Genomic DNA, 20,564 nt, shown 5'->3' with positions numbered 1-20,564 from the left:
CTAATGAGAACATACTGTATTGCACAGGGCATTCTACTCCATACTCTGTGGTGACCTAAATGGGAAGGAAATCCACAAAAGAGGGGATATATGTATATGTCTTGCTGTTTCACTTTCCTGTACAGCAGAAACTAACACAACATTGTAAAGCAACTATGCTCATTAAAAAATTTAGTGAAAAATGTGACATATCTAAAACATTTTGTTGAAATGTAAATAATATATACGTATGTATATTTGACGATCTGTTGACATAGAAGCCAAGGCTTTTCTTTGAGAGCACGTCTGCTGACTCAAGTTCTATACAGTCAGTTACTATTTCAATTTATTTCTTTTAAATAAGGAAAAACCTTAAAGACCTTTTTAAGTAAGTCTAAGTGCAGAATTCTTCAGATTATGGTTTTTCCCACTCTGTGGCAGTTTCCCCACAGTTCAACGTTTTTTTTAAGCAGCTAAACTTTATTCAGTCGGTCTGAGATATTTGATTTCATTTTCATAAACTGACTCTTGCTAAGTATACAACCAGCAGAGCAGAGGTATGTAGATATAGCAGAGCATTCTAGCTGTGAACAGTCAGTGGGTCATGGTTATCATTCAGTATGTGGGGGGAATGAATGGCATGAGAAGGACAAGTATTTGTAAGCTATTACCGTTCTCATCTTCTCTGGCCTCTTACCATCCCACTAATACCTCAAAGGAGAAGTATGGCTAGAGAAGGAGCAGGGTAAAGGGGTTTCTCACCCTTGAGATCTGTCTCCCAAAGTAGCACCCTATCAACAATTTTAAAGGTAATAACTGTACATTGACTTAAAAACTGCTTAGACAACTGCTTCTCAAACCATCTGTTGTGAAGTAACTTTTTAAGAAATTTGTAATTACAGACTGATACTTGTAAAATACAATGATTACTAGAAAAATGAAAAGACATAAAATACAGGCCCCAGTTTTTAATTATTATATTCAATATGCATTAAATTACTGTTAATTCGTATAAATGTTTGTTAATGTTAACTCTCAATTTCTGTACTTATCCCAGGCCCATAACAGTTTGGGGTCAGGTGCTGGTCAAAGGACTTCACTTTGAGTAGCCTCAGAATATAATAAGACTGTAGAGGAAGTCATGTTAATTATGCAATTGAAATATTATTAGTGAGACCATGAGATGAGAGTAAAAATGTGTTATTTTTTCATATCCTCACTCACCCAGCAACCAAAAAGTGCAGACCTTTTCCCATTCCGACACCCTTGTTCGAACCTGGCAAGCTCTAGCAGGCAAGGGAGTGGAGATAGAGGGGTGCCTAGGGTAGAGCCCAGAAGCAACATTTATGTTCATGTCAGGTCTTTCTTAAATTCCCACTCCTATCCTCTTCTCCATTACCTACTTCAGAAATTGCCCTACTATACCTAACACACATTAAATAATTACTTCTTTAAAATTTGTCACTCTGTATAATAGAAACAAGGATAATCGACAAAACCAAGCCATGTTAAAAAAAAAAAAACACCACTTTCTTCTTGAAATTAACGTGTATTTACCCTTTTGGCAAAAATGTAAATATTTTAAGCCTAACCTTTAAGCCTCTTTCCTTCAACTGTTTTCTCCCAGATGGCATAAGTTTTTCTTTTTAAAAATGATACACAGAGAGTGAAGGCAATGAACTCTGTATCCAGCAATGAGGGAACATTTACCTAAGAAGCAGTAAGTACCCACAATGTTTCTAAATCTGAACACATTTGGTATTGGAGAGAGCCAGATAGACTGTAATTACATCTGCACTTTCAATAAGCATATTGGATATGTAGTAAATGTCAAAAGATAAAAATAATTTTCATAATTACAGTATTCCACTGGGCTTCAGGGCTTGTAAAGATAACAACTAGGAACCTTCTTCATTATTTTGAGTTTTAAAAACAGTTTATACTCTTTGTTGCTAATGTACTTTCAGCAGTTATTGAACAAAGAATTATTTAAGCTAAATCACTCACATTACAACTATTTCTTTTCTCTAGAATTGTTAAGCTCCAAGAAGGTAAAGACTTTGATTTTCTGGTTCATTGCTGTATCCCCATCATCTGCCACCGTTCTTGACACATGGCAAATGTTCAATAAATGCTTGTTGAATGAATAATACCCCACAATTTTAATGGGATAGCTATAATTGTATTTGGAATATAAGTTCTTAAAAGCAGCGTTCGTGGGTTATAGGGTCTGTAGAGTATCTAACCTTATCATATACCACCACTCAATATCACTTGTAGGCAGTGATGTGCTGGTTAATATGTGTGGTGTAAATCTCCCACCAAGGTCGATTTCAAGCCACCAAGCTGACATTCCTGAACCTGGAGCTAGGAAGAGATGTGGACGGCTCCAGCGCACCATGGCCCAGGAGATGTCAGTCCCCACTTACTCTGCCCTATCAAGATTTAGGTATTGAAACCTTCAGACTGAAGGTTTAATATCATCTCCTCCTAAAACAATGCTTGACCAAGCCTGGCATTTTACCCGGAGCTCTCAATTTCCACCAGAAGATGAGAGTCTGTAATTAGTCTTGTTGCCATAATCCAGTAGTTCTCTAAGTGAAGTCCCAAGAGCAGCAGCATCATTATTACATAGGAACTTGCTGCAAAATTCCCAGGCAAATTCTCAGTCCCCACCTCAGACCTATCTATCCAATCAGGAACTTGGTAAATGAGTGGAGGAATCTGTTTTAAGTGCTCCAGGTGATTCTGATACTCATGTTGGAGAACTCCTGCCCTAATCCAATATTCAGTACGCCTGAGGGAAGCTCCACAGGCACCTGCATTTTCAACCAGCTGCAATCTTTTCCTCCTACATCCACATGTAATTTCAGTCACTTTGACTTAGTTTCTGCCCCTTTCAGTGAATCTTAATCCACTTCTCTGAAGGGATTACTAGTGTCTTGGCCTAAACCACAAATAGAACCCTTGAGAATTAGACACAGATGCCAGGTGAGATGGAACCAGTTACCCATATCCAGGACAGTAATGTTAGTCTTCCTAGCCCATTTGCAGCTCTTTCTCCAGTAGCTTTCATCTTAGACTCCACAGATCTTGGCTCTATGCTCAAATATCTAGAAAACTTAAGTGACAAACATGACAGTATTTTTTTTCTGTTGTCTACCTTTTCTCAAAAACCATATAAAAAGGTGATTTTAGGTATGATTTTAGTTTTGAGAGCCTCTAAAACAAAATATAGGTTTAAAAATTGTGCTCTAAGGCAGCTGTAGAGAGATTAAAATATTGGGTTGGCCAAAAAGTTCGTTCAGGTTTTTCCATAAGATGTTATGGAAAACTGAACGAACTTTTTGGCCAATCCAATATAATGAAGCTGTATCCCAAGTGATAACTTTCTTAGTTGTCATATTATTTAAGAATTAACTCCTGGGACTTCTTCCCAGGAAAGGCACTTTCCAGGGGCTTCTTCCTCTATCCTGTCCATGTCTACCACAGAAATATAGAATATATGCTAACAGGATGTACACATGAATATAAAGCACTAAGAAAAAGAGAAAATAAAGGTTATATTTTAAATTGCCAGAAACTATAAACAATAATGTAAATTAGTAAATGCCTTGAATTATGAGATGTGAAAGAAATTAACAGGGTCTTAAAGAAATTGAATTATATGCAAGTTTAAAATATCAATAAAAATAGAAAATGTAGCCCAATATATTTTCCTACTCTTAAGATGCTATAGTAGACGTCTATTACTTTTGTTCCTGAGGAATCATTCAGCACTCGGTTTGTGACAAAATGTACCATAATTTTCCTTAGAGGTACTATCTTCTCTTCTATTCAGTTTATGTACTTAGGGTGGAGCTGAGTCCATCCCAAGTTCTAAGGCAAGCCACCTATGTCACTTGATCCTTGCCATTAAGAACTTCATATTTCCACAATGATTTGTTCAGAGATGGGCACATGGCCCAGTTGGAGCTAGTGAGACTTTTACTGGGTTGACTGAAAGAAAAGTAAGTTATCTTCCCTATTAAGACTATTTAACTAAGAGGATCAAGCTATAGCAACCATCTTGTCACTAGAAAAGGAGAACCTAGAGTCACTGGAGGGCCACCACAGTCTGAAAAAGGAGTGACATACAGCAGAAGGTAAAGCTGAAAAATGAAGTGACATTGTTTGGGCCACACTCCTTGATATTCAGTTATACAAGTCAACAAATTCTTTAAACTTGAGGCAGTCTGAGTTTGATTTTCTGTCTGATACAAATGTATCATCAGGAAGTCTGTGAGGAGTAGTAAGTTGTGAACTTATATCTACCCAAAGCACCATAATGTTCTGACAGAAGAGTCCAGAAAACTTCAAGGACACTCAATAAAGTATGTAGAATAAAGTGAGTTGCCTCCACAGGACAAGCTGAACAAATAAGCTGACAGATTTAGGAGTCGAAAGAAACTGGGGGTGGGTGAAAAACAACACTTCCGAGGAAAATTGTTGTGGGGACAAGTGGACATCCTGTTCTTTTTCTTGAAGACTTTAGAAGCTAAGCTATTTGGGAAGGAATCAAATGATTAAGAAGTCCTGTTGGTAAATAAAGAAGAACATTTCTGTGGATTTTTAAAACCTTACACGAGAAGCTTATATTTACTTTTTTGAAATAAGTTTTATACCTCAAATTTTCAAAAATAATTAATCAGAAAATGGATAAAATGTACATTTCCTCATAGGCTATTCGTTTCATTCAGTCAAGTAGTGGATATCTTAACATAAAGTTATTTAGTGTGTGTGTGCATGTGCATGTGTATATGTGTGAGATGAATTAATAACTTTAAGAAAGGATCACACACTCAAATATCTACACAGATAAAGGCAGGTAATATGAATGAAGGAGGTGGGCTATTTGAGACAAAGGATCAGTGGGGACTGCGGTGAATTGGGAAGCAAATATGCTACTCAATTCTGTTGTCCTGTGGGGATACGGATCCAGTATTGCCATATCCCTTGAATTTTCAAGAAAGCCTCAAAATCTGTAGTTTTAAATGAAATACTCCAATTTTTAAATATTGGCAACTATTCTTTTATTGTCAACACTGTGCATGCCAAACAAATTCCAGCATTCATTTATGTAACAAATATTTATTGAGCTTCTACTGTTATATTCCAGGCCTTATTCTAATCACCAAGGATAAAAACAGTAAACAAAACAGACAGCATATCTGCCCTCATGGAGCTTACTGTCCTAGAATAACAGGGTAGGCAACCTAGTTTACACTAATGCTTCTCATGTCCTTGTTCACAAAAGTTGACAAAAACAGAGTTTCAGTGGAACACGTATGAAGTGTACATATATTTCCACATGTCATTTTTCCTTCCTCTTCTCTAGTAAGTAAATATTAAAGTTATGTCTCAATATTAATGTTATATTATTGTGTAACAGAAATGATTATTAAATTTTTTTCAAATTTCCCACTGCATTTTAGGGAGTGTGAATAGTGGTAAATTTGGGGATCTTTATTTGTTGAGCTCTTGTGGGTGTCTATGTGAACTACTGTGAGCTAATATTTTGAGATCCTTCATCTCCACTGCCTCTATCCCTTGTATCCATTATTCTTTCCCACTAACTGGGCAACAGAGATAGCTTACAATATGCCCTGCCCATGCCTGAAGGGTGAACCTGTCTTAAAGATGTCAACTGAGTTGCTGATTGGATTTTGAAACTTATAACAGACATGATAATTTAAAATCCAAAGTATTTTAATTTATAAGACCCAAGTATAGCTGATAAAGAAAATGTTCCTGGCATTCTAAAATTTATATATGGAGCCAAAGCTGAGAACACGGAGTTCATATCATCAGCCATTAAGTGAGGCTTTTGTTATGTTTTTGTTTTTCGGAGTGTGGAAAGCAGACCACCAGAGACCACTGCCTAGCTTCTTAAGGTGTAGTGTACTGAAAACTAAAAGTCTCCTAGGGATGTACCTTGGCAGTAGATCAGCAATTGTGGTGGGAGGTGTTTAGGAAGATAGACCTCAGGGCAGCCTGCATACATCATGCATACCTCAACATGGTGCCTGTAAAGCAACTATGTGCTACAGAACCCCAAGAAGAGATCAACACAGTGCTGATGCAACCAATTTTGAAGATAAAAGGAGGAGGAAGTGATAAATTCAAGTCCTGCACTGACCATATTTAAAAATATGGTGACTGAGTTACATTGAATTGGTAGTTTTAAGTTTTCTGCCATTTGTGAAAATGGGGTTCATTAGCTAATCTGAATTACAGTAAAATAGAAGTTCTGAAGTTTCATATCTGAATTTTGGGACAGTGCAATTTATACCTGCTGTAGGAGTTTGGAAGAGCTGAGGAAAAATTCAAAACTCAGTGCTGTTGAAGAAATGAGCAAGATTAAAAGGTCCAGGGGAAAGATCTTGGATCAAAGAAGATCCAAGTCAAAAAGACTGGACAGTAAGGAGGAAGACTGCAAGTAAAAAGGAAGGAGGGAATGGAAGAATCACTGGCCCCCTCCCTGCTAAGCGCACACCACATACACCCACACACACGCACACACATTGTTGATGCAACTAGAGAAACTTAGAAGGATTTTTGTCATTAAATTTTATGCAACGTGCAGAGTGATCATACTGTGTTCCCACAAATGTTCAGTAAAACTCAAAACAAAAAAGGAAACATAGACAAACAAGAATGATATGCTCAATATGATTGGAATTCTTGTGAAAGCCAGTGAAGGAGTCAAGTTTTGTGTCAAGTTTTGTGGGAGGCCAAATTATAGTCACATTGTGCAGATGGGGTGTAAAGCCAAAACATTGGCTTGAAAAGTTAGTTATGTATGAGAGAGTTCAATATAGGAATTATGTCTCAAATGCCTTTGTACCTCTCTGAACCTCAGCTATTTAATCTACAAAATGAAGATGAAGATATCTACCTTGTAAAGTTCCCCAAAGGGTTAGAGATAATGTACTTAAGATACCTAACAGCAACCCCATAAGAAATGATGGCAATTACAATATTATTATTATAGCTCATTGCATTTAGTTTTTGTGTTTTTGTTTTTGTTTTTGTTTTGCCATGCGGCATGCAGGATCTTAATTCCCCCACCAGGCACTGAACCCGCACCCCCTGAAGTGGAGGCGTGGAGTCTTAACCCCTGGATAGCCAGGGAAGTCCCACATTGTATTTAGTTTTTTGGTTTTTGGTTTTTTTTTAGTTGGAGTATAATTGCTTTACAATGGTGTGTTAGTTTCTGCTTTATAACAAAGTGAATCAGTTATACATATACATATGTTCCCATATCTCTTCCCTCTTGCGTCTCCCTCCCTCCCACCCTCCCTATCACACCCCTCTAGGTGGTCACAAAGCACCGAGCTGATCTCCCTGTGCGATGTGGCTGCTTCCCACTAGCTATCTATTTTATGTTTGGTACTGTATATATGTCCATGCCTCTCTCTCACTTTGTCACAGCTTACCCTTCCCCCTCCCCATATCCTCAAGTCCATTCTCTAGTAGGTCTGTGTCTTTATTCCTGTCTTACCCCAAGTTCTTCATGACATTTTTTTCCTTAAATTCCATATATATGTGTTAGCATACGGTATTTGTTTTTCTCTTTCTGACTTACTTCACTCTGTATGACAGACTCTAGGTCTATCCACCTCATTACAAATAGCTCAATTTCGTTTCTTTTTATGTCTGAGTAATATTCCATTGTATATATGTGCCACATCTTCTTTATCCATTCATCCGATGATGGACACTTAGGTTGTTAGCTCAATATACATTGTTCAAAATTACACATTATTCCGCCATTTAAAACTCTACCTATAGTCCACATGTTATAAAGGAACTTGTTTCAAACTATATTTGTCAATGCTCTAATCAGCATAAATGTTTAATGGACAATGTAAGAATTCATATATTAATTACATCAAGGGAAGAAACTGGCTATATCACCTAACAATTATAAAGATATCCAGAATACATGTTTTATTACTTAAAATAATCTTTATGTGAAGAAATAAGTTTGACAGTTTGTTTAGCTACAGCAGGACAGACCTCTTCCTAGTTCTTCAGACATATCTTGACTTTAATGCTTTAATCTCATTGAAGACTTCTACCAGCCCACGGAGCAGAAGGAAGAACTCCTTCCTTTGCATGTCCATGGCATTTTGTTTATTCCTGTATAATGGCACTTATCATCTAATGTCTGGTATAATAAGCCACTTCTTGTTTCTTTTCTCAAAGAAGGATATGTCTACTTCTTATTCATCTTTTATACTCTGCTGATGTGTTGTACCTACTAGGTCTACTCAATATATCTTTTAATTTTAACGATTTTTGATTCTTTCTCATTTGCATACTCAAAAAAATGATGTAAATATATCTTCTTAAATAAACTATGTCAAGATTTAAAAATAACCTTTGCTTTACCCTAAATGTGAGGATATTAGTTTGAAGGTCTGCTATTAGCTCCAAACAATTAGGGAAATGCAAATAAAAACCATAATGAGATGCTATTTCACATTTACTAGGATGGCTAGCATTAAAAAGTCAGATAATAAGAAGTGTTAGCGAAGATATGGAGAAATCAGAACCCTGATACAATGCAGGTGAGAATGTAAAATGGTGCAGTCACTTTGGAAAACAGTCTTGACAGTTCCTCAAGTCATTAAACATGGAGTTATTATGTGATTCAACAATTCCACTCCCAGGTATATACCCAAAAGAAACGAGAACAAATGTTCATTCAAAAACTTGTACACAGATATTTATAGCATTACTAAAGTAGCATTACTCATAATAGCCAAAAGGTAGAAACAACCCAAATGTCCATCAACTGATGAATGAATAAACAAACTGTGGTGTATCTGTACAATGGAATGTTATTCAGCCATAAAAATGAATGTAGTACTGATACATGCTATGACAAGAGTGAACCTTGAAAACATTATGCTAAGTGAAAGAAACCAGACACAAAAGACCACATATTTTATGATTCCATTCATATGAAATGTCCGGAACAGGAAAATTTACAGAGATATAAAGTAGATTAGTGATTGCCAGGAGTTAGGGAGTGGGAGCATGTCAAAAGGGAAAAGGGGGTGATAGCTAAAGAGTATGGAGTTTCTTTTTGGGGTGATGAAAATGTTCTAAAACGGTGTTGATGCACAACTATGTGAAAAAACTAAAAACCCATTGAACTGTACACTTTAAATGAATGAATTCTATGGTATATGAACTATTTCTCAATAAAGCTGTTAAAACAAACTCTGCTTTGTCCTAAACCCTGAGAACACTAGTTTGAAAGTCCACTGTTAGTCCCAGACAACTGCTTTTTGTAACAATGCAAATGAAATAGCATAGTAAACTGATGCATAAATAACATTTAAGCACACATCCCTAGTCACTTCAATGGTTTATTATTCAACTTGTTCACTTGCTGTTCCCTAAATTTTATTCTCTTACTGTTTTATTTCCGCTTTACTATATGGCTTACTTGTCATCTCAGAAATCAATGTCATTAAAATTTCTATTTGTCAATAACAGTAAATGGTACTTTCTTAATAAAGGAGGGAAACAGAAACCAGGACCCCTGCTTATAGCTGTGCAGGCTGTGTGCTGCACTACTCCAGAGGATGCCATTTATATAGAACACAATGTCAGTGGTGCCTCCTAGAACTGGGCAACATGGTAGCCTTGATAAAATCTTCTTTGGTTTCATTGCCATCCTCCAATCACCTAGGGTCAAGTTTGACTTCTTACTTCTCCTCACATCCATTCCACAACATATTGACTGGTGTGTCATTTCTACTGATCAGTCTCCCAAATTCATTCTCATTCCATTCTCACTGCCACTGCCCTAGTTTCATTACTCATTTTCCTTTCCTCAGTTGTTGCAATAGCCTCCTAACTGATCGTTCTATCTCCTGTTTTCTACTATATCCTTCATACCACAAGCAGAATTTTCTTCTAAAGATATAATTATACCTTTGCTTGTACCAAAAGTTCTCAGTGCTTCCAGTTACCTATAAAGTCCACAATTCTTAGCCTGTCTTTCAAGTCCCTCATGATCTCACTGTAACTACTTTTAAAATCTCATTTTTAACCAATTCTTCCCCATGTTCCATACTACAACCACATAAGTCTATTCTTTTCCTCAAAGTTCATGCACTTTGCTGCCTCCATATCCCAGATCATGTTTTCTCTCTTGTTGATAATGCCTGTTTCATTCATTTCCATCTGTTTAATTTCTATTCTTTCCTTAAGGCCTACCCTAATGCTACCATCTCCTGTATGCATTCTCCCATCCTTCTTGGCAGAATGAATAGATCTTGGGACTTACCTGGTGGTGCAGTGGTTAAGAAGATGCCTGCCAATGCAGGGGACACGGGTTCGAGCCCCGGTATGGGAAGATCCCACATGCTGTGGAACAACTAAGCCCATGCGCCAAAACTACTGAGCCTGCGCTCTAGAGCCCACGAGCCACAACTACTGAGCCCGCACGCCACAACTACTGAAGCCCATGTGTCTAGGGTCCGTGCTTTGCAACGACAAGCCACTGCAATGAGAAGCCCGCATACCACAACAAAGAGTAGCCCCCACTTGCCACAACTAGAGAAAGCCCGTGTTTGTCAACAAAGACCCAATACAGCCAAATAAATAAATTAATTAATTAAAAATGAATGAATAGATCTTTATTCTGCAGGCTCATATTATTTTATTTATACTTTTCTTATCATACTCATCTTATGACTGATATTATATAAAACATCTGTGTGTGTGTCCATCCTTTCCATCATGACCCTTCATCTCTCTTATTCATCTTTGAAAATAATAGGTGCTTTTAAAATGTTCATTGAATGGAAGGAAAAAGAAATGTGCCACATAGGATTAGGGAAAGATAAAATGAGAGGCAGATGCAAAGAAAGAGCTATATAAAAACACAATAAAATAAAGATATTGAAGAAGAAGCTGAAGACCTACTATAGGTTGGATCCTTTAAACAAGAATTCAGAACACCTATGAGCTTGTATCATAGGAAATATATAATTGAGACTGAATATTCACATTAAAAATATCTTTTTGTAGAAGCTGTTTGATGTTTTCTTAGAATAAAAAGACTCACAACAGAAAATATAATAAAGGAGTAAGTGGATGTTGAAATAGAGGATAAATAAGAAAGAATAATTTTGATAGCATTTATAAACTGAAGTATTTATTTTTTCCCCTTTTAATTACAGCAAATCCAAAGTTAGGACCATTTTATATCTGTGTTTGCACATCTTCTCACAACTGTATGATTGTGGTCACAAACATTTCCACATTACTCATACCTCAACTGCCATGACACTATTTCTTATTCTAAGACTAGGTCCTAATGGAGCCAGGCAGTTTGCAAAGGAAAAACAAAGACAAACTTACAACTTTAGTTTCAAAAATGATGCCCTCTTTTGGTGATTTTAAACGAATATTTATTAGATTATGTGCAAAATTTTGTCAATGTTACTTTTTTTTTTTTTTTTTTTTGCGGTATGCGGGCCTCTCACCGCTGTGGCCTCTCCCGTTGCAGAGCACAGGCTCTGGATGCGCAGGCTCAGCGGTCATGGCTCATGGGCCCAGCCGCTCCACGGCATGTGGGATCCTCCCGGACCAGGGCACGAACCCGTGTCCCCTGCATCGGCAGGCGGACTCTCAACCGCTGTGCCACCAGGGAGGCCCCAATGTTACATTTTGACAAGTCAAATCATGCCACTTCTATGAAATTTGCACAGATCTGTGATTTTATTAAAATAAAAGTATACCTCCAGGATAATAAAGATATTAATTACTATTTCATTTCACTAACAAATAGTTTTTTGCACATAAGTGTATGTATTGATAATTTAAACATTTCAAAGTTTTATTAGGAGAAATAACACATGGCATGTAGTACAGTTAATCTCTCTCAACTTCATCATTATTTAAGATCTATGGCAAAGGTCAAACCAACTTTTTAGTATGCCTAAATGCCTAGAAACAGATGGCCATAAATATATGGAGCAAAGCATCCATGTATGTGCAGGAAATGTACCTTGGGGGCAGGGTTTCCAGCTGAGAAAATCTGACAGGTTGTAAATCATAACCTCATGTCACTCTTAGATAAGGGCATCTGTGCCAACAATGCAAGCTCTGGTATAACTTTTTGTAAGAGCAAAAACATACAAATCATTCATTACCAGGCATTTAAAAAAGACGTCTCTGGGCCAACTTGGAACATATGAAACTTCTCAAAATAGAAAGAAGATAAATGCTTTACTTTATATTTCCATTAACTGTTCTCAAAATATATAAACAAAAGATATTTCAACTGAATATTCATTAACTTTATTTAAGAGTTGTTATGCTCCAGGTATTGTGATAGAGGCTGCAGGGGACTCAAAGATGATTAAAAAAAAAACACATAAGTTGTGTTCTCTAGGTGCTTTTACTCTGATTGGTGGGGTAAGAGAAGTCAGAACTTAAGACTGAAATCAATAAATACCCTCAAAAAAGGTCTAAAGCAGAACTGGGTTTGCATTAGACATACATTTTTATCCAGTATCATTTGGGGTACTACCCTTGTATCAATCTACAGTTCTAGTGGTTCTGTTAATTATTGTGTCACTTTGCCCTCGCCTCAGTCCCCTTCCCCCAGGGTGATCATGTGACACAAGCTGGTCAACCTGACTAGCCTGTCCTGTGCCGCAGTGATTGGTCTATGTATGGGCACATGACCAAATTAGGGTGTCCTAAATATTTTCCCTCCCTCTCTCCAGAGCTATTGATATTATCTACACTTTTCTATTCTGCTCTGAGCCCTGGAAGGCTGACCTTCATGAAATAAATTAATGGACTTCTTTGTCCTCTGTTTTCTTTTTGGGTTCAGCCAATGAGGAGCCTCAAGAGATTAAAATAAGGGAGGGAGGAAAATGAGGCCAGCCAGGATATTTATTCTTGCGGTTCTTTCTTTGCAAGTTTGCTGTAAATTGGCTGCATCCCTCTACTGAAGTCACAGCACATGCCAGGTGGCCTTCTCCATACAGCTACCCTCTCTGGGCTCATGTAACTATCCCCACCCCTTATCTCTTCTGGTCCAGTGAGGATAACATCTCTCCTCAGTTGTAATTACTGCAAAATTCTTTGCAGGTTTCCCCAAACTCTGAGAACAAATTATGCAGGTTGAGTGTGCCCTCAATTCCTGCTTGGGCCCTGATAGACATGAACAGTCAGAGTCTTCCTTTATATATGGAGAGAGATAGAGAGAGGGGTGGGGGGAGAGGGAGATCATGACATTGTTTGAGCCTCAGGATCCAGTCATGGTTAAATCATCTCTACCCTTTGGCTAACCCACTTTTGTGAGCCAATATATTCCCTTTTTTCTTGACCTAGTTTGATTTGCGATTCTGTCACTTGCAGCTAAAATAGTCCTGAATAATACAGGGCTTAAAAGTAAGAAGCTGTATCACCCAGTTTGGGAGATCAGTAAAGCTTTCATGGAGCAGATGGCAAATGAAAGGAATTCTGAAGGGAATGTGACTTTCACAGCAAAGACGGGAAAAACAAATGCTTTTCAGTGAGAGAAAACAATCTGAATGAAGACATGGAGGCATAAAAATGTTCAGGGAGTAGTGAAATTGACCAGTTTTGCTAGACCATACAGTATAGGTAGTGGAGAAGTAATGGTAGATAAAGCCGGGAAGGTTAGATTAGGGCTTGACTTGACTAAAACATTTGGGATGAAGTAGGGGCATAGATTTCTTGGCTGTAGCAGTGGCAGCTCTCTCCATGAGATAGCATGATCGAAATGTCTTCCTGAGGTGGATTATAGTGCTTTATTTCTTTTACTAGCTACCTATTGCTAAATGAGAAATCACCCTAGAAATTAGTATCTTAAAACAATAGACAGTTATTATTTCACAGTTTCTGTGGATCAAGAATTCAGGAACAGCTTAGCTGAGGAGCTCTGTTTTGAGGTCTCTTGTGAGGTTGCAGTCAGGATGGCAGCTGAGGTTGCAGGCATCTGAAGGCTTAACTGGGAATGGAAGATCCACTTCCAAGAATGCTCATTCACTCACATGGCTGCTAGCAGGAGGCCTTGGTTCCTTGCTGCCTGTGGACAGAAGTTATTGCCACATTGACCTCTCCACAGAGTTTTGAATGTCCTCATAAATTGACAGCTAGATTTTCCCAGAGCAAGTGATCCTAGACAGAGTAAGGTGGAAACTGCAATGTCTTAAATGACCTGTCCTCTGAAGTCACACTCCATCATTTCCACAAAATCCTATTTATACACAGGTCAGCCAAGTTTACATGGGAAAGAACTGCACAAGGGCATGAATGCCAGGATGTGGGACCAATTGGGGCCATTTTGGAGGCTGGCTACCACAGTTTCAATTTTCTGTCTTGATAAAAACCTGTAATTTGTATACTGCAGTAGGGCAATTAGGACTCTGAGTTTTCACCATTAATGCAGCTGATTTCATATGTTTTGATAGTTCTATAACATTTCTCACAGACTCCTTGATATCATGCTTATATTCAGACCATTGTATGGAGGGTTTTGAATGCTAGGCTGAATTGACATCAGTTGTTTTATATTCAATCATTTCATGATGATATGTTAATAAGTCATTAATACATCACTTAGAACTCCAAACTTAATATTAAAAATTATAGAAACCGCATTGCAGTGGTTGTTTCCTAACAGTTAAGAAATGGGCAAAAAATAATGAAATACAAATATCCAGAGGTATTCAAAATATAATAGCTTCTTCCAGCCACCTGCAATAATTTGGCTATGAACTGGGTTGAAGGCAAAAGATAGATTATCTCTTAAGATCTGTTCTCATCCTATGATTTCTTGATCACTATTTAAATTTGAATTGTGATAATATTTGAATGGTGATAATAAAAACCTCTTTCAGCTGTAATTTTTGGGTGGAGAAATAGTTTGCAGAGAACCATCTGTAATTGTCTCTTATTTTATAGGGCACATATGCTAATTTGTCCTTGGCTACATGGGTGTTTTAAAATCTTTTAATTAAAACTCTTTTGGTAGCAATACTCACCCAGGCTACGTGAAGAAAAGGGGGTGTTATTGTAAAGATACACTGGAGTCTGCTGGAACTGGAGGATAAAAGAACAAAACACAGTCAATCATCATGGGACAGATAACACAACTCTTTCCTCACAAGGGCGGGAACTTGCTCTTGCTCTCATGGCACCTGTACTTCTCTTTGCAGGTCTCCTCCACTCTCCTTTCTCTCTACCAGTTGACTTCCTCTTGAAGAACAACCCCTTTTCTTCAGGTAGCCTATTTATCTTGATTATGGCCATATACAACATGGATGCCTTACACAATGGCTGCTCCAGCCCACTTTACATCAAGACAAATCTCAATACTTCTTTCAGCTTCTCTTATACTGTATCTTCTATCTATGTCATTTATTTAGAATTTCCCGAACAGGGAATCTGGTTGGCCTGGGTTATCTTTTTAAACAGGCCTCAAGTCTAGGCATAAATCTTGGCAAGCCATGGATTCTCTTTGGTCAGCTTTATTCTTTCTCCTCCAATGGTTAGAGGCTTGAAGTTGTGTGGTATTTAAAACATGATTGCTGCCTTTTGGAAGGATGTAGGTGTGGTAGCTCCCAGGAGGTACAGTGGCAATGGTAGACATTGGTACTACAGAAATACAGAGACAATTCCTGCTTTTTAGTAGGTATTTCATATATTTCTCTCAAAACTCCCATTCTATACCTATAGAGAATGTAAAATATGGTTCAAATGACCTCACCATATTCAAACTTGTCACAAAATTAGTCCAAATATGAAATGATTCTTTCTATTCCTAATGGTTTGAGTCATACATAGACTTAATAAAACATTATCCTTGAGGATCAGAATCTTAAGTTGTTCAACCATTTCCTGAAAAAGACTAATTTAAAATGCTTTTGCATTGAGAATGTATTATAGTAATACTATGTATTATAGTAAAAACAAACTGTACTAATAAAACACAAATAATAGGAGAGACTACTGGTACAAATTATAGAATATTTTAAAATTTTACTATGAATATTCATGTTATAAATACTGATGTGATGTTGTGTCAGCAAATTTGGGGGGAAATAGCTCACCCTTTGAGATTACCTCTTTAAATAAGAATTTTTTTTATCAAAAATGAAAAATCAAATACAATTAAATGGGAAGCCATCCCATCCTATATTGCAGATTTCCATGTGTTTGTCTAAACTTTTTACTTTGTGCAACCAAACAGAAAATTTGCTACGTTCAAACTTTGGGGATAATAAAACAGAAGAAAACAAATTATTTTATTGAATGATGAAATGCAAATGAATAATGTTTATACTTAATCTTTTCATTGTGTGTGCTTGAGTATGTTTAGACAACTCTAATTAACTGGATATTAGTTCGATAAAATATAGGGAAACTTTACAATCAGGCCACTGAATATTCAGTTTAATTATGTTGGTATGCACTTCTATTTGCTTCTAATGCCAAGGATCCATTGGTAAAATGAATGCCCATTTTGTGGTCTGTTATGCATAAAATGTTTAATCCAGTGTTTGATTTACTCTGTTAAATCTTCCTTATTGAATGTGCTTATTCATCCATGCAGAATTGGGTATGCTGCTTTCTGTTACTATGACATTACAATTAAACAGCTAAAAGAAGAGCAGCAAGGCTTTCTGTAATTGTTCATGAAATTCCCACAAAATTATTAAGTTTATTGTTTTTTTTTGTAAGGACTATGAAAAAATGCCAACGTGTTCTCAAAACTTCTGTTTCGAAGAAACTGACAAATACAATAGTTGCTACAAATAATCATCTTGTTACTAAAACTAGCACTTAAAACATATTTCTGATATAGTGGAAATGATTCCTGTGATTACACTGAATACTTTTTAAAGATGGAAATGAACATGAACTCAAAGAACCTGAATTTTATACAGCAGAAAATGGATGTAATAATATTTATACTTATTTGAAATGGAAAAGTCTAAGTTGACTTCATCTGTGTATACTGTAAAACTGAGATAGTTTGTGTGCTCACAAAAGTTCTACTTTGTATAATTTCAGGTTGTTTTCTCCAGTAGACTGGACTTTCTCCACTTTTAGCTATGTTTTATTGTCCAGAGCACTTGTGCTTGTGAATTTTTGTTACCACTACAACAACAGGCTTAGACAGAAAATTTTTAATTCAAAGCAAGCTCTAACACTAGGTCTTCGTTTTTAAAAACTTTCCTTTGTAAGTCTGGAACTTGTAGTAAGATGTTAATAATCTACTGCCTGAACTGTTATTGCTTGTCTTTTTTTGGGGGGGGGGTGTTAAGAGCTATACATTCATACAGACATAGCTATTTTCTAAGAAGCTCTCTTAAAGAACTCAGAGTTTTGATGGTTTGTATGACACTCTTGCTTTAGTTTATACAGTAGAAGATCAGTGTCTGGTTAGTTTGGTTTTCTACAATATGGTAAGAATGAGATTCTACTGTAGTGGATTCAATTTGTGTGTGTGTGCGTGTGTGTGTGTGTGTGTGTGTGTGTAAAATTATGTGACTGCTGGATCATAAACTGTACTAATAACACTGAAATCTGGGAAGAGTATATAATAGTTCTGGTTCGTCTGGCTCATTACCACTCCTAGAAATCCTTTTGCATGTCCTAGTAATGATGGGGCAATAACATCATCTATGAAAACATAAGAAATGCCATTCTGGATCAGACCAAGTCCAGCCCAGTGTTTTCTAAAGTGTGTTCTGTGGCTTAAAAGTTATTGTGAAATCCTCATAATTCACATGTATTATTATAAAAGATTTGAAGAGTCCTCCAGTAAAGAAACCATTTAAATTTAATTGCTCCCTAAATGTATTTGATCATGAAACCCCTATTAATATCCTGAAGAATTACTTTCTCCTCCCAGAACACACTTTGGGAAAGAGGTTAACCATGGTAGTGAAAGGGATTTCATAGGGAAGTATTATAGCTCTCCACCCCTTCATCATTTAAGAAATATTTATTGAGTTCCTATTCAATTACAAGCATTCTTCTAGATGCTTGGGATAGTTCAGTGAACAAAGTTTCCTATCCATGAACTTATGATTCTTGAATTTATATAAGCCTTTCTTAAATATGTATATATGTTCAGTTCCCAAGCCATCTTGGAGGGAACACATTTTATATATTTTTTGAGAACAGATTATCTATGCTATGGTACTGCATGTCAAAATAATTATTAACATAAAATGTCATTTTTTTTCAGGTACATTAACTACCTCTGTTATTTATTTTTCTATTTTGTTTCATAATCACCATTTCACAAAAAAATATAAATGACAGCTAAAAGAATAAACATAAGTTTTTTTAAGACCACAAGAAAATTACAAAGAAGAAACTAAACAGATGTGAGCAAAAGATAGAAATCATGAATAATTCCTCCCTTTCTACACTAAATAAATATGGTCTCTTAGAGAAGTTACTATAATGTTATTTGTATAAAAAGTTATTTTTTGATCACACGAATTTGAAACTCAAGGATCAGAAAAATATTTAAATGATCAATATGGCGTTATAGTATCACAAATAAGAATTTAAAAGTTCACAAGTAGGATAAAGTCCAAACTAGAAAATGCTAAATCACCAGTATATACATTTAACATTTTGACAGATATTGCCAAATCACCATCCAAAAACTTATATTAATTTCGACTTCTATTAGCAATGTATCAGTGTGCCCACTTCCCCATGCATTTACCAATACCATATTATCAAATATTTTCATTTTTGCCAATCAGATTGGTGAAAGTTGTTACCTCCCTCATGCTCACAATGACTACTACTACTGCTGAGGTTACTACTATTAAGAATAATATTTATTGAGTGCTTACTACCAGTCAAATGTAGTTTTAAACACTTTATTTATTTACCCTTCATAACCACCTTGGAGGGTTAGTAATATTATTGTCACCATTTTACAAATGAGGAAACTGAGATTCAGAGAGAGTAAATAATTTACCTGAGACTGTTCAGTTGGATGGAATAGGGACTCAAACCTGAACTCATAACCATTATCCTATATTGCCTCTCTAAGAAAAGGCTGTTCATTGCAGCACCACTTACAGTAACAAACGACTAGAAAAAACTAAATATCCATCAATAAAGGAATATTAAATAAATCATGGCATATCCATATAATGGAATTACAGGAAGCCATTAAAAATGAGGCACCCCTATATGTACTGAGAATACAGGATCTCCCATATATGTATTAAATGAAAAAATAAAGGTGTAAAATAAGGAATAATGTTTACAGCATGTTACTGTCTCTGTCAAAAAAGAAATAAAGGGATTACCACTCCCCTCATACACACACACAAACACACACACACACAATCTTTAGCAGGATTCACTAGAAACTGATAACAGTGTTTATTTCTGGGGAAGACAACAGGGGGTCCATGAGGGTATGGAGACTTACTAATATGTCTTTGTATGACATTCTGTGCTGATTTAATTTTTTATTCACCACGTGTGTATTACCTGTTCAATTATAAACACAAAACCTGCTGATGAAACATTTTACTGGGCAAGCAACTCATTTTATTCCCATTTAAAATTGTACTCTTCAAGATGGCGGAAGAGTAAGACATGGGGATCACCTTCCTCCCCACAGATACATCAGAAATTCATCTACACGTGGAACAACTCCTACAGACCACCTACTGAATGCTGACAGAAGACCTCAGACCACCCAAAAGGCAAGAAACTCCCCACGTACCTGGCCGGGTGGATGAAAGGCTCTTGGTGCTGCAGCCAGGAGTCAGTGCTGTGCCTCTGAGGTGGGAGAGCCAACTTCAGGACACTGGTCCACAAGAGAACTCTCAGCTCCACATAATATCAAATGGCAAAAATCTCCCAGAGATCTCCATCTCAACACCAGCACCCAGCTTCACTCAACGACCAGCAAGCTACAGTGCTGGTCACCCTATGCAAAGCAACTAGCAAGACAGGAACACAACTCCACCCATTAGCAGAGAGGCTGCCTAAAAATATAATAAGGCCACAGACACCCCAAAATACACCACCAGACGTGGACCTGTCCACCAGAAAGACAAGGTCGAGCCTCATCCACCAGAACACAGGCACTAGTCCCCTCCACCAGGAAGCCTACACAACCAACTGAAACAACCTTAGCCAATGGGAACAGACACCAAAACCAACGGGAACTATGAACCTGCAGCCTGCAAAAAGGAGACCCCAAACACAGTAAGATAAGCAAAATGAGAAGACAGAAAAACACACAGCAGGTGAAGGAGCAAGATAAAAACCCACCAGACCTAACAAATAAAGAGGAAATAGGCAGTCTACCTGAACAAGAATTCAGAATAATGATAGTAAACATGATCCAAAATCTTTGAAATAGAATAGATAAAATGCAAGAAACAGTTAACAAGGACCTAGGAGAAATAAAGATGAATCAAGCAATGATTAAAAACACAATAAATGAAATGAAAAATACTCTACATGGGATCAATAGCAGA

The sequence above is a fragment of the Hyperoodon ampullatus genome (assembly GCF_949752795.1).
Source record: "Hyperoodon ampullatus genome assembly, chromosome: X".
Lineage (NCBI taxonomy): Eukaryota > Metazoa > Chordata > Mammalia > Artiodactyla > Ziphiidae > Hyperoodon > Hyperoodon ampullatus.
The sequence above is the reverse complement of the archived record's forward strand: the minus strand, read 5'-3'. Positions refer to the sequence as shown.